We start from the raw sequence: 16,637 nt of genomic DNA, 5'->3' as shown, positions 1-16,637 counted from the left end.
GATAGTATTTATGACTACCTCGGCTCCTTTGGATCCAACGTTGGATATTTCACATCTCGATGAGCATACATCATAGGCAGAAGTAGTTTTGGGTGCACTAAGGGGTTTGTAGCTTAGGGTTGGACTTGTAGGTCCTCAACAGGGTTCTTCTTTTGTCTTTGAGTATATGATTGAGTTTCTTGGGTGGTATGGACAGTCTCCCCCCTCATTTCCTACTGAGCGAGAGTTGATTGAGGGGTTTATTGATGGATTGAGCTTGCCTCTCTATTTAGAATCTCAATACTTGATAGTAATGGAGTCTATTTTTTCCCAAGTGGTGAGTTATGTAAGGTCTATGAAGCATGCATGTATGGAGACTTAGAGAGGGGGAGGTAGGAGATCCCGCCAATAGAGCAGCTAAAATAGCATCTCGCCATGAGGTAGACATCATCCTAGTGAGAGTCAGCCTCACTCTATACCTACTAGGCCCATGGCGAGAGCACCTCAGGTTCCAGGCAGTCCTATGACAGCTTATAGTACCCACGATGGACAAAGTTCATGACAAACTTCTCTGGGTGTGCCTTTTGAGCATCCAGGTTCTAGGGTTCATGCTATGCCAGTTGCGCCATTCAGCAGGTTGCAGTTAGTAAGAGATGTTAGACATGGAATGATTATGCATATTTGGCTGGGGATTGTCCAATAGTCATACATTATAGGCGATAGCCTCGATAGGATGAGGTTCGTAAGGCTCAAGGATAGTCAGCTGGAGGTGGTACCTCGAGTATTGCAGTTAGTGCTATGGGTGTTTAGTTCAAGGCCATGTGCATTCCATCCCATTCTTCTGCAGATTAGACAGAGGAAAAGACTCCAGGTATCAATCAGAGTTGCATAAATTTTTCTTCTAGGACCTTTCTTGTTTGTAGGGTATGGTTGTTAGGGTCTTCATGCCCATTATTTCTTATTTAACTCGTTCTATTCATCTTGTGATTCTGATGATTTCATTATTTAGATTTGTGTAAGTGTGCTTATTTAGTCTGATTACTTGCCTATTATTTGCTTTGATAACTTTACTTGGAACTATGAGTATGTGTTTATCTTCCATAGGTGATTTCTTTTAGTAGTAGATCTTATTGGTTTTACTGTGATATGGTAGTAATGATAGAGTTATACCTTGTGGATGTTGAGCTTAGTTGATTGTTCTAATGGATTTTCGTTTAGCCATTCTAGAGTTTTCTTGGGTTGGTCCCTTCCCTTTCATAGTTTGCCCCCCTAAAGTGCTTAGTTGGTGTGAGGTTTCTACCGAGAGAAGGGTATGTTAGTAGTTATGGCCCCCGTGGTCTATTGTAGATCTTGTTCGTCGATTCTTGCTTTGGTCAATTTCCCATTCTTAGTTCCTAAGGTGGAAAAAATAAGGTGGCCCTTTGAATTGGTTGGGTTGTCTCTTCATGGTAAGTTAGATGGTAAAGTTATTGGTTCAGTTGGTTGTCTGATGTAGTGTCAGATGTCTATGTTTTAGTTGGGAAGGTTAGAAATAGATTTTTCCTTGGTTATTCTAACTATGGTGATGTTTTAGCTTGAAATGTCATGTAAAAAGGGTTCTTTTAGGTTCATGGAAATGATGTCTTCTTGTGCTTGTGACCGACTAATAATTAGCCGGAAGGGGTGATTATGGAGAGAGAGCATTCATATTGATGAGTCGTAGTTTATCAAAATTGCCTTGATATGCCCTTGTGACTTATGAACTTTTAGGTGATTAGTTACTATGTCTCAGAAATTTCAATCACAGGCTTGTTTTACCTTACAACTAGGACTACCTTCAATATCGGTGATTCTATGTTTTTCCTTAGTACTACCAGTAAACTACAGAGGTATGTCGATGGTTCAAGGAGTCAGATGATTAGTTTTGGTGTTCTGTTGTGGTGTTCTTTGAATAATTTAGACCTTGGCTTCTATGGGCGAATGGAACTTCTCAAATGACTCTCCTTCAAGATAGAGTCAAAGTAATTCATGGAATCATCTCTTTGTTTCTTGTTCAAGGTGCGAAGATCGTGTGTATCAATCCAGTTAGCTAGTAATGTTCCTTATGGTGTACCTTGCAGTGGTTTAGCTTTATTTGGGTTGGTTTTGATGGATTGAGAAGTTTAAATCACTACCTTTCAGCCCAATTTCTCTTGGATTATGGTGGTTTACTTAGATTTGCACTCGGGGAGTGGTACATGGACTCATGGCATCAATTCCCATTTATTTTGAGTTAGATTCTCATATTGGTTCTTTTTTTCTAAAAGTTCCATTGGCAGCAAAGTGACATTGGAGTTTGTCTCGGTGCGGTTTCCTCCTGTGGATTTGGTTTCCCCTTTAAGCTCTCGTTTTAGTTTTGAAAGATAGGTTTTAGACTAATATTATGGATTTTGGGAATCATAGTGTTAGAACATCGAGTTTGTGCCCTGGGCTGAGTTGCTTACTTTGAGTTATTGCCACTCTTCGATGTTCAGGTGGTGCTTGCATGTCCTTCATAGTTGTTGGGGCAATGTTCAAATGGTATTAGGAGCTGTTAATATGGTTTAGGATGGGTAGGATACCCATGATGATTAAAGACTTTTTGGTTTAGAGTATAAAGGAAAGAATTCAACTTGGGAGTTATTTAGCATCTCCTTTTGTTTGTTACTTGACTAATTCTGAAGAATCTGTGTGGTTTTTGTTTATCTTGGGTTAGTATGTTGCATTCAGTTGAGTTTGTTATTGTTAGGTAAAAGTCAGTATCAAAAGAGAGGAATTGGAAGTATGGTTGAGTTATGAAAAAGAGTGAATTTGGGAGTTTTTCTTAGCTTGAGTTCTGGGTTGGCATTGCCCGACCCAAGATGGTACCTATAGAACCTTCGGAGCTTGCGGGCATAGCTTTCTAATCTTTTTGTGTTCTTGTGTTCTTTTTTAACCATTGACTTTCAAGGATGAGAGTCCTTTTACTAGTAGAAGTTGTAATAACCCCCCCAAGTCATTTTCATCCTTCTCCAATCTTTTCAGTGTTTAGAGCTTTTCTATAGAGACTCCAAGCCATTTATGAATTGCTGGCACTGACAGTTCAGTTGCTTGGTCATTCGTTTGGGTTTTATGTCTATTTTCCTATTTTAGAGCACTTAGAGTTTAAATGGTTGACTTCGTTCAAAACTCTAGGAAACCAACCTTAAAATAAAATTCTAATGGTTCCATCAGCTCTGAAATGGCAAAATTAGGCTGATAGAATGGTCGGCATAAGTATCGAGGCAATCAGCGCAAGCTTGAGGCCATTTGGCACTTTAGTCTTTAAAATTTGGCCTAAGATTGACTTTGATCAACATTCTAGGGAAACACACTGAGATTTAAGTTTTGTTAGCGCGGTTAACACCAGAATGTTGAGTTTGTTCTAGAATAACCTTTTGTTAGTTTCCTAAGGCTTCCAATCTCATTCCAATCCCTTTTGTGGATCTTGGTTTAATTAAGTGCTTGGGAGTGGGACCCATCTTCTCTCAAAATGACCTCGGTTGGAAATTTTGACTACCCTGTTGAGTCCAAAATATCAAATTTAGTGGGGTAGCATAGTTCATTTGCATTCACGGGATTTCGAATGAATCTCGAGCACCGCGTTGGAGACTTTAGACTTTCCAAAAATCTGATGTTGTAGTAAATCAGGTGCAGGCCCATTTTTCCCTTCGAATTCATGCCACTAAGACTGCGTTCACGAAAGCCAGGGGTCTTGCCTTCCATGTTCTCAGACATGGTGCCACATTTTTGGAGGCCTAAGGCATTAACCTCCATGCTCGCGGAACCTTTTTCTCTACGTTCGCGGAGAGTAATTCACTTGTCTTATAATTAAGACTAGTGATGCAAATAGCTCGACCCCTATTTTCTATTCTCTAATTTTGGGCGCTAGGGAGCTCCGTTATGGGTGATTCTAAGTGCATTGGGTTTGTATTGATCGTAGCTATGTGTTGCTGTGTTCGGAAGAGTGTTGAAGGCGACATTTTGAGGTAAATTTCGCCCCAAATGGGCTGCCCTAGCTTAGATATAAGCTTTAATTGTGATTTTAATTATATTGGCCGATTTCTCTCATTTTGAGCATCGATTTGTGCCCTATTTTGGGGTACAAGCTTAATAATTTGTTTAGAACCTTTCTACAGAGTCATTTTTGATATTCCCATCGCAGGTCCCATAATTTCATTATTCACCCAATTTTGGCTCTATTTTTGAAAAAATGCAATTTTAGTGCCAAAATATTCATATTAACGAGGAAATCAACATTTTGATAGCGTGGAGGCATTTGGAATTGTTTTTAGAGAGAAAAGCTATCAGGAAGTGGATTTGGAGCAAGCATGTTCTGCTTCAATGTAGGATACAGTCTCCTTTCTTTTGATTGAGCTTTATAAGGTATTGTATACTATAATTTGCTTGTGGTTTGGATTGTATGCGAATGGTTAGGCTTGATTCATAGATTCTTGGTTCTTTGTCCCGGTATGAGCGTTAGGCTGGGTTGCCCTTATGAGACTTCCAGTCTAGTTTGTAAGATTGTTGATTGTGCCTTAGTTTGGCCTTGATTAGCCTATTTTAGGTGTCTTGTTTGATATTGATGATGGTTGGCGGATTTGTGCCTTAGAATTGATTTCGGGGAATGAACATTAGTTTATGTAGCCATTTTTGGTGGGAGTTTCTAAGACATAGTGTCCTTCTCTATTTTAGCACCTATTTTGAAGCCTTGGTGTAGTGATTTTCACTCGGTTAGGCTTGTGAATTACTTTTGGATCCCATTTATGGATTTAGAGTTAAAATCCCCAATACCTTTTTTTGTCGTTTGGCGGGGCTAGTTGTGTTTATATTCTCAGGGTTGTAGCCCAGTTGGATCTAGAGTATTAATTTACTAGCTTAGCACCTATTTCCTCACATCCTCCTCCTTGTTACCTAGCTAGGATTGAGTCCCATTTTGGTCCTTGTGGTTGAGTTAGAGGAGTAGATTTGTGCTAGTCCTATTTTTATGCTCTAGATAGTAAGGTACTTGTGGAGTCGTTATAGTATGTGGTCGTCGTGTTGTTTGGGTGTGGGTAATGAAATGCATTGCATTGGATCCTCTGTTTCTCACGAATGTAATCGACCCTGATTCATGCATTTATTCTTAGCATTGATTTGAGAAAGCTGGGTTGTAACCCAACTATTTTATATTGATTTTCAAATGGGGGTTATTTTACCTTTATTTCTAATAACTTTAGTGGACTTGAGGGATCAAAGATGTGTTCTTTTTATGATATTTGTTCGAGGCATCGAGTATGCACTCATTTTATGATTTTGATTTGATCAGGGAGAATTCTCGACCTTTTCTACACTGAATTGACTATTTATCTCCGATCATCATGACAAAGTTAATCTTTGATGATCGCACTTACAGTTTGATACATATCTTCATTGATATAAGACCTGGATCGGGACCAGGCAGGTATATAAGGGCGTTCCTGATCCTCCCATGGAAATCCCAGTGAGGCGCATGGGTCCTACTTCTTGATCAGAATTGGAAGTAGTTTTATATATCTTGGTATGAGGCACATGGAATAGATGGTACTAATGGTTTTATTGCATGACTCTCATTCATATATGAATGGCCTATCACTATCATAGTTGTTTGTACCTGTCAGTAGTATGAGATGCCGTGCGAGTTTACCTGTTTGTTAGTGAACTTCCTGGGCACATAGGGGCTTGGGAAACATTGTCTTACTATTTCCAAACTTGTGGAGGTATAAAGGGTGGTCTCTTTTTTGAAGGTAGTTACTTCCCTTGTTCTGATTTACCTAAACTTTTTGTGCACGGGTTTCGTTCATGCAGTCCTTTGGACTTTTATGTGATATTTGCGTTTACTTATGTTAGTAGGTTGTCACTTAGTTGTCCCCCTTCATAGTGTGTTTTCTTGTTTAGGTCTTTGTCTTGTGCCACCAGGTATGTCCTTGGTTTTCCTTCTTGTTTCCTATCTTCTCTCTTCCTTGTATCAGATGTTTCTTATTGCATGCTTTCGTATTATTCTTGTTCATTTCTTGTGATATATACTTCTTACTTACATGTTCTTTATACTTACTTTATCTTTGGAGCTCGGTCGATGTCTACTGAGTGTCACTTGTTGTTACTCGTACTACACTTCTGCACCCTGCAGATCATAGTACAAGTTGTCCTACTGATTTTGACATCATGCGGAGTAGCTATTGGATTTTGGTGACTTGGGTGAGCTCTTGGCGTTCAGAGTTCCTATCTCTTTCTATGTTTGACTAGGACTAATTTTTTTTTTGTATTCAGAGATAGTCTGTATTACTATTACTATAATGGTATCTGTAACCTTATACTTCCTTATTTAGTTTAGTTGTTCGAATACCGACTGATACCAGGTCTTGGGGTTATCTTATTGTATTGTTCTTATTCTTATTTTCTTCTTCTTCTTCTTCTTATTTTTGTTGTTGTTGTTGTTCTTCTTCTTCTTCTTCTTCTTCTTCTTCTTCTTCTTATTTTTGTTGTTGTTGTTGTTGTTGTTGTTGTTGTTGTTCTTCTTCTTCTTCTTCTTCTTATTTTTGTTGTTGTTGTTGTTCTTCTTCTTCTTCTTATTATTTTTGTTGTTGTTGTTGTTGTTGTTCTTCTTCTTCTTCTTCCTCCTCTTCCTCCTCCTCCTCCTCCTCTTCCTCCTCCTCTTCCTCCTCCTCTTCCTCTTCTTCTTCTTCTTCTTCTTCTTCTTCTTCTTATTCTTCTTCTTCTTCTTCTTATTATTATTCTTATTATTATTATTATTATTATTATTATTATTATTATTATTATTATTATTATTATTATTCTTCTTCTTCTTCTTCTTCTTCTTCTTCTTCTTATTATTATTATTATTATTATTATTATTATTATTATTATTATTATTATTATTATTATTATTATTATTATTATTCTTCTTCTTCTTCTTCTTCTTCTTCTTATTCTTCTTCTTCTTCTTCTTCTTCTTATTCTTCTTCTTCTTCTTATTATTATTATTCTTATTCTTCTTCTTCTTCTTCTTCTTCTTCTTCTTCTTCTTCTTCTTCTTCTTCTTCTTCTTCTTCTTCTTCTTCTTCTTATTATTATTATTATTATTATTATTATTATTATTATTATTATTATTATTATTATTATTATTATTATTATTATTATTATTATTATCTTCTTTCTCTCCGCTTGTGATGGTTTGCCTATGGTTGTGGACTGTGAGGTTAGGCTTACCTACTGGTGGGTTAATATTAGGTCCCATCATGACTTGAAAAATTGGGTCGTGACACATTAAGAGGATGAGGGATTGAATAAGTAACAACTAAGATATATCCATATTTTGAAAAGGAGAGGGAAAAATTACTGAGTAACTACTCAACCTCTCTCTTTTAAAATAGGTCTCCTCCTCATATTAAAACATAGAAAAAGTGTAATATTCAAATAAAAAACAGACCGAAAGAGAAAAATCGAAAGTGACAGATTTTTTCTCAAATTCATATCAATACATGAAAAATACATTTAGTTTGTGAGATTGCACTCCGTTTTCTTGAGAGATGAAGTCGATTTGGGGAAATTTTGGATTGGTAGAAAAATCAACATCTTCCGCTAAAAGAATAAGGTATGCATCTCATTAGTTCTGATCCACATTTCTTACATTTTAAAATTAAAAATATTAAAACATGGTTTTTTAACTTTCTTAAGATAAAAAGGGTATATGTGAGCCATTTTTATAACAGTAGGTTATATGTGAGCTACTTTTATTACGGTGGAGTATATGTAATGCATTTGTGTAATAGTATGAGTATATATGAACCACTTTTATAAAAAGAGTTATATCAGCTCATAATGGGAAAGTTGAGGTCCCTTAAAGACATAACGTCATTTTCATTTTGTAAACTTATTAGAAATATGAAAAATCATAATCTAATTGATAGTATCTTTCATCCTCAAATAAGGGATTAACGAGTTGCAGGAGACAAGGCTTCCTAGATAATTTTCAAATAAATAAAAAATAATGAATAAATGATTGACTATGAAGAAATATGAAATACTCCTCAAGATAAATCGACGCTCACCAATAGTTAGCGATGTGGGGAAGTTGTTGAAGTGAGGAACTATCATAGCCTATAAATTTTCAGCAAAAAATTATATGCTTACACTGACATAAGCCAATGTAAGCCTAGTTAAAAGTACCACTACACAATCATGAGTTTGAATAATTCATCCATTAAAGATACAATGAGACTTAAAGAAACTTGAATACATTATTTCTTAAAAAGCTTGGAAGCACTTAAAAGTGAATTTAAAAGAATTTGAAAGATCTTTACTTTAGCATTGGAAACGATCCCTATAAGAATTTTTTTAAAAACTTAGGAAACAAAATATCAGAAAGTATTATTGAAACTCATGGACATCCTCCCCCAAAGCTCTAAAAAACCTTGATGGTGATAATCTGAGAAAATCTTCGAGTATCTTCTACTCACGCTACGGCATGACGCCCTCCAAGTCATCCGGATTGGCAGCGGGAAGTGATGGTGGTGGTTGAACTACTAGTGTCGTTGGTACAGGCTGACCCTGTAGTGCTGGAGTAGCTGGAGATGAGGCATGCTGCATACTCCCTATTGCAGTCAATGTCTGGACTAACATAGCTTGTAGGTCCCGAGATGCAACTAGCGTGGGTGGTGGCTAGGCTAGGCCTGAGCCTAACCTGCTAATGATGTCCAACAGCTAACTGTGGCTCCACCTCCAGCTCCGAAGTATGCTCTCGATCATAGGTTAGGGCTGCAGTCTTAGCACAACCTCGGGGTCGGCCTCTACCCCCTACTAGGGCTCTATCACTGGGTACTGGTGCATCACTCCGGCTGCTCTACCACGATCTAATGAAACTGGTAAGACACACACTGCACGAAAGTGATAGAAAAGACAACAAGTTCCTAAAGACATCTTATAGCTTCCTCAAGCTAAGTTATAGAAGTCTCTGCAAGACTTTACTAAACGTTAGCTTTGTACAATTGAGACCAGTGAACCTAGAGCTCTGATACAAACTTATCACGACCCAATTCCTTTAGGCATGATGATTCCTACTATAACCCACAAGTAGACAAGCCAACCAACATCCTGGAATTATAAGTAATGGGATTAAGGGAAGAAACTAAACTCAACTAAACAAATACAGTAAATAGAATTCCAATAGGAAGAACGGAAGCAAGCTAAAACTATACACAAATAAAAGATCCCTCCTAGAATCTAAAGGTCACATGTACAGAGCTACTAAAAACATGAGTACAAGTACCAAAAAGAGGACCATAGAAACAAGACTATCTCAAAAAATAGACAAGTCAATAAATATGTATAAAAAGAGATAGGCAAATCTAGAATGCGGTGTGCTTACCTCGCCTCCAAATATGACCGCAGTTGGCTCGAGGTCAATGGTGGTAGTTGGTACTTGAACCTGCATCATGAAAACAGATACAGAGTATAGTATGTGTACCAAAACAATAGGTACCTAGAAGGAATCATAGGCCAACTGAGCAAGAAAAAAAAGTAATATGAAATGCGAGTTCTAAACACTACCAGCGACAAGAATGAGAAAACCTAATAGGTATGTACAGAAAGGTATTCATACATAAAGAAAAGGATAGTAGATAACTAAATCTTATAGGGTTTCCATAAACTTGATGGGTATTCTCATGTGTAAATAAAAAAGTAAAATCCGAGTGGACTCCCATAAGCTTAATAGGTGCAAAAAAGAGTTGAAGTGAAATAAGAGAAACTTATGAAGTTCCCATCAATGGAGAAACTTCCCGCGGACTTGAACCGAACCAAACCGTAAGCTTGGAGCTTTAACCAAAGTTGAAAAGAGTAAAGGACTTGACTCAGATAAGGATGAAAGAATCAAGGACTTAAACCGACAATTGGAGTAACCATGGACTTGAACTAAGGATAAGGATGATTGTGGACTCGAACCATGTATAAATATAACCAATGACTTAAATCGATGTGAAAGTATCTATGGAATTGAACCTAGGCTAAAAGATAGTTATGGACTTGAACCACGATTGTAAACGGCGGTAGACCTGACCTACTACTGAAGAAAACCAGGGACTTAAATCGATGCTATAATACCAAGTCAAAGATTTGAACCACTCCTAATGGAGTGAATTAGGGAATTGAATCACGAGTGGAGGAGAATCGGCTAGAAATAGGATCAGTGGCCAACTGAGCATCGCGGGGAGTACCCAAAATTTTAGTGCCATCAATTAATCACTCCATCCCAACCCATATCAAACTAGAATCGATGAGTAGCTTACAAAATAAAGAATTAAGCAATCCAAAACTGACGAAATTAGGGAATAATGGATAAGAGGTTCCATGAGCGGTGTTACTGCCTAGTTAAGGACTAGACTATCAGACTCAAGTCTGCTATATCAGTCTACAAGGAGCTAAGCCATTCAAAGAAATGTCGGAGAGATTTCAAAGCACAACAGCTCCAAAAGTATGTAAGTCTATGACAATCACTAGTCTAAGCCTAGACTAAGGCCATGCATGCTTCCAACAATATAAAAAAACCACACAATGCATACCACAAGTTATGGATAATCAAAAATTAAAGTAGATATGCTTCGATAACCTAAAGTAACGAAAATATAGCTGAAGGCATGGATTCTAAGAATTTAGCAGGCTCAACAACCGATTACCCCTAAATTCATACAAACCAATATACAAATGTTTAGTCATGCTCAGTCTAAAGAGAAGGAAGCCATAGCCTACCTATAGGCTACCGCGTGTGCTCTAAATCATATAACTAGAGCTTCTCCCTTCCGTTCAACCTCAAAACATTGTCACGCTATCAAAAATAAAATCACGACTTTATTAGGTCATTTCAAAACTAAAATTATCAGTATCAGAGACATACCAACTTTGGAGTCAAAAACGAGGATGTAGGAACCGCTCTAGTAATTCCTAAATTGACACCCTCAAAAAAAATTAAATATGTCCCTGAATTTATGTTACCAAATAAAACACAATTCAGGGCTCAGAACATCCCCAAATCGAACATGCAAGAAAACCCAACTTTAAGCTTAAAATAACAATAATGAAAGCACCTATAAGATCCTTTATACCTTAAAAAAGTCCTCCACGAAACTTTCTGAAGCTACCTATGCATTCTCTAAAACATTACCTAATACCCAAGCTTTGAATCACCTCAAATGGAGTTTCCTAGCCCAAGTTATGCCAATTTGAATCATTTATAGAGTTCTTGATCGCGCCTGGTCATAAATTAAAAGACTAGGAAAAATTGTTCTTCGCGATCCTAGAGGTAAGGGTCACGATTATGACACCCAAGTGAAGGGACAATAGCGATTACGATGGTCAAACCTCGCTATCGCAATGACAAAAATGGTTAACCCCCACAGGAAACTTATCGCGATCGCGGCCAAAGGCATCACAATATTGATGCCTAGGTACAGTGACCCTTAGCGATCGTAGAGTCCTCATCATGATCGTGATGAAGGAAGTACCCACACACGTAACTGCTGCAAAAGGAGTTTTTGCAAAGTCCAAACTCTCTGAAGGGTTACTCGAAATTTATTCAGAATCTCATGCGCGTAAATAAGATATCCTACCCCCATTAAATTCGATGTGACAGACTTAATGACGCATTTGAAATTTCCAAATGAGGTCATTTTAATGAAAAGTAGGTCACACACAATTGTCATTTTTAGCCAAAATCCACAATGAGCCTCGATATTAGATTTGAAGCCTCGGAAAGCGAACAAAAGATCATTCTAGACCAAACATGACATTCCAAAACTAACTCACTGATGACATTATAATTCGAGCGCATTTTCCAAGAATGTTGGCCAAATTCAACCCTAAGACAAATTTTAAACGCTAAAACGTTAAATGGCCCCAAACTCACACCAAATGCCTCGATACTCATGTCGACCAAGCTAATAGCCTAATTTGGTTATTCCCCAACTGATAGAACCATTAGATTTCTATTCTAAGGTCATTTAGTTGATGTTGTGACCAAAGTCAACTTTCATGTTTCAACATTTATTATTCAAAAAACTTTCCTTCGCAAAAGTAAGAGTCAAGAAGAATGTGCAGGCTCAAATAAGTCAGAGAACTGCTCCAGCATCTTCTTCTCGGTCGCCTCGGTAGCCTCCCTAATTGGACGATGCCTCCAATAGAACTTAACCACATTAATGGATCTGGATTGTAACTGTCTTACATCTCTATCAAATATAGCAACTAGCTCCTTAATATAACTCAAATGATCATCCAACTCAACTGCGTCATAATGGAGCATGTGAGACTCATCTACAACATACCCATACAACATCAAAACACGGAAAACCGGATGAATAACTTAGAATAGTGGAGGCAAATCTAACTCATATGTAACATCACCAACTGCCTTTAAAATTTCAAAAGGGCCAATATACTTAGGGCTAAGCTTGCCCCGCTTCCCTAGTCTCGTAATGCCATTCATAGCGATACATGGAAAAATACTCTGTCACCAATGACAAATCTCAACTGTTGATGCCTACGATACATATAACTATGGTGTCTACTCTGAGCCGTGCTGAGCCTATCTTGAATCACCCTCACAAAATCTAAGGCCTCCTGCATCAAGTCTATACCATACAGCTTGGGCTCTATAGACCAAAATCAACCAACTAAAGAGGGATAACACCTACCATATAAGGCCTCAAAAGAGTCCCTATGAACACTAGAGTAGTAGCTGTTGTAGTATGTGAACTCCGCCAAAGGAAAAAATTGGTCCCACTGAACTCCAAAATCCATAACACAAGCTCGCAACATATCTTCAAGGGCCTAAATAGTGTGCTTAGACTCACCATCATTCTAAAGGAGGAAAGCTATGCTAGGGTCAATGTGGGTATCCAACTCCTCCTGAAGATTCCTCCAAAACTTAGATGTGAATTGTGAACCTCGGTCTGAAATAATAGAAATAGGTGTACCATGGAGATGAACCACCTTAGGAATGTAGATATCGGCCAACCTCTCAGCATTATAGGAAGTGTGAATAGAGAGGAAGTGTACTGACTTGGTCAATTGATCGACGATGACCCAAATAATATTAATAACTCTGGAAGTGCTAGGAAACCCCACAATGTAGTCTATGGTGATACGCTCCCACTTCAACTCAGGCTTGGGTAATCTATGAAGCTCACCACCAGGCCTTAAATTCTCAGCCTTCATCTGCTAAAAACTCTATTAGTGAGACACATAGTCTACAATATCTCTCCTTATACTGCTGCACTAGTAATGCTGCTTGAAGTCATGTTATAGCTTAGCAATGCTCAAATGAATGGAGTATTTGGAATCAAATACTTCGCTAAGGATCAACTGAATAACACCCCCAACTCTCGGAATGCATAGGCAACCACCAAACCTCAATACCCCATCTTAATCTAAGGTAGAGTGACTGGTGTCACCTCCCAAAACCGGCTATCGAAGAGCAGCAAAATCCTCATCTTTAAACTGCCGACTGCAATTCTGATCCAATAGAGATGACTAAATTCCCACATAAGCTAACACACATCAAGAATCAAAACTATCAAGTTCAACATCTTGTTGGCTAAGGATTGGATGTCCAAAGTCAAAGGTCGCTCCACTGTAGAAAGAAAGGCTAGAATACCCATGCTCATTGCTTTTCAACTTAAAGCATCCGCTACCATATTCTCTTTTCTTGAATGGTAGAAAATAAAGATGTCATAGTCCTTCAAGAGCTGAATCCAAATGCACTGCCTCGAATTAAGATCCCACTGACTCATAATATACTAAAGGATCATGTGATCAATGTAGATCTCGCATCAAACACCATATAGGAAGTTCCTTAAAATCCTAAGTGCAAAAACTACTACCACTAACTCTAAGTTATGAGTGGGGTAGCTCATGCAGCTAAATCTTCCTCGATGCATAAGTGATAACCCAGCCCTGCTACATCAGTACAAACCCAAAACAATGTTGGATATGTCATAATAAACTATGATGCCCTCTCTCTTAACTAGGACAATCAATATAAGAGTGGTGGTAAGCAACTACTTAAACCTTAGAAAACGTTTTTCACAGTCATCCAACCACTTAATAGGAACATCCTTGCAAGTCAACCGATTCAAAAGTGTCGCTATAGTACAGAAGCCCTCAACAAAATATCTGTAGTACCCTGCTAATCCGATGAAGCTACAAATCTCAGTCACAGAGGAGGGCTTGGCCCAATCACGAATAGACTCAATCATCACCGAATCTACCATAATGCCATCCTTGGAAACCACGTACCCCAAGTATGCTACAGACTCAAGCCAAAACTCACACTTGGACACTTAGCATAAAACTGCTAATCTTTCAAACTCTAGAGCACTATCCTCAAATACTGCTTATGCTCAATCCAACTTCACGAGTATACTAATATATCATCGATGAAGACTAGGACAAAGGACTCTAAATCAACTTGAATATACCAGTCATCAAATCCGTGTAGGGGTAGGGGCATTAGTAAATCCAAAACATATCACTATGAACTCATAATGGGCCTAACATGTTACACCCCATACTTTTAAACTCGGAATGTCTTATAAGTTTCTTAGACATTATCATGTGAGCCGAATACGCTACGACACTATCAAAAGACTCTAAGGAAGGGAGAATATGATACCCCATAGTAGAGAAGGTTGAAAATAGAGTCATAAGAATCTAGAAGGAATTGGAGGCCAAGTGATGAGTCGTAGGACTCGACTTACCTACGTAAGCTACTAACTTAGACGTCTTACATACTTGAGCTACTTGAGGACATACCAAGCTTACGTAGCATAGATTACATAAGATCCTAAAATAGGATGAGATTACAAACCTACGAAGAAGGAGAAAAGATGATACATAGCAGCCAATAGAGGAGTGACACGTGGTAGAACCTCAAGAAAGAAGGTGACCCACCTTTTTGGAGGAGGTGGACCCCACACCACGTGGAAGCCCCTTATTGGCAGCATGTATGTATTGGCCTAATGAGGGCCGAACACGTGTCACCCTTAGGGGATGACATATGTCACCCCCTAAGGAAACATATATCTACATGTTAAATGAATCATAGTCATTTATTTGTTCAAAACTTCAGCAACAACTAAGAATAAAAATGTAGAGAAGAAAAGAGAGGCAGCAGCGACTTGAAGAAAACTAAGGTAAGTCTCCAATTTTTCTCTGTGAATTAATTATCTAAGGTGTTCCTTGGAAACGTGGAGGTGTATATATGTGTATTAGGATGAATAATGAGTCGTTACTTCAGCCTTACACTTGGAAACTTGAGATAAAGTAGAAAGAACAAAGAGAGAAAACGTTAAGAGCTAGTTAACAAACCCATTTTTGAAAGGGACTGTTGTTAGTAATATTAGTATAACTTCTTGTGTATAACTTTGTTTTGAGTGATTCAATATGATTTGGAAATTTATTTCATAGTTATATAACTTTCATTTAGCCTTTAAAATCCATTTTTGCTTTTATCTGCTCGAAAAAGGGTGATGAAGTATAGAGGAGGTACTGCCCAGATTTTGGTTTTGGACATATTACACGGACTGCTGTTGGTATGTTGGGTAAATATTTTTGTACAGAATACATGTAGGGGTGATTCAAAATTGTATGCGACCCTAAGACACATGTCTATAACTTCATGGAGGACATAAAGCCTGTTTCGCTCAATTACCCCTTCGAAACAAAGCGACAATGCAAGACAGTAAGCTGCCCAGAATTCACGTTTTGATAGTTTGGAGTGAGTTGTTTGGGATTTATATTGTGTAATATTGGTGTGAATTGCTTGTATATATGTTGCAGGTTGTTGTTGTTGGTTGGCTGTAGTTATTAGGGGTGTGATTCAAAATTCAGATATGGCATATTATAGGGGAGGTGCTGCCCGATTTCCGTTAACTCTTTAACTAGTTAAGGAACTACTCGAGAAGACGAGCGAGGAAATGAGTTCTGTGAATACTCGTGTATAATTAAAGGTGCTGAACAGTAAAGGGTTGTTGATATTCATATTTATTTCATATTGAATAAGTTTAAACGACGATGAGGCAAATGGGATAAAGAGTAACTCATAAAAGGTATGTGAAGCTTCTCTTGGTATGTTTTAGGTATAGGTATGTAAAGCCTATGTTTTCTCTTTCTTTTGGCATGTATTAGATGTAAGCAGGATATGATATGAACTTTGGGGGTAATTCCATTCCAGGTTCTGAATATGACTTTAGGACCCTCACTCACTTTTGAATGTTAAACTTCAAAGTAGTAAGCTACTATCTTCGAGTCTTCGATAGGTTAACTAGTAACTGGAGCTATAGGCCTCTATCCTTAAGGGCTCCACGAGGACAAACGTCTGGATCCTATAAGCTGTTTGGAAACATTGTGACACATGTCTATGGTTCCTGATGCTCCATATAGTCCTCCGTGACACCTAGCAGGTACTTCAATTACTTCCAAGTGATGGTTCACTTGATGACTTTATTGAGTCTTAGATAATGATTTAAATTGTGTTATGTTTCTCACTACTCTACTCGTGCATATTGTAACACTTATTTTGTCGACCCCGGGGCTGTGAATAGTAATCATGCATAATTTCACTGCATTATTCATCG

The sequence above is a fragment of the Solanum dulcamara genome, chromosome 1 (genome assembly GCF_947179165.1).
Source record: "Solanum dulcamara chromosome 1, daSolDulc1.2, whole genome shotgun sequence".
NCBI lineage: Eukaryota > Viridiplantae > Streptophyta > Magnoliopsida > Solanales > Solanaceae > Solanum > Solanum dulcamara.
The sequence above is the reverse complement of the archived record's forward strand: the minus strand, read 5'-3'. Positions refer to the sequence as shown.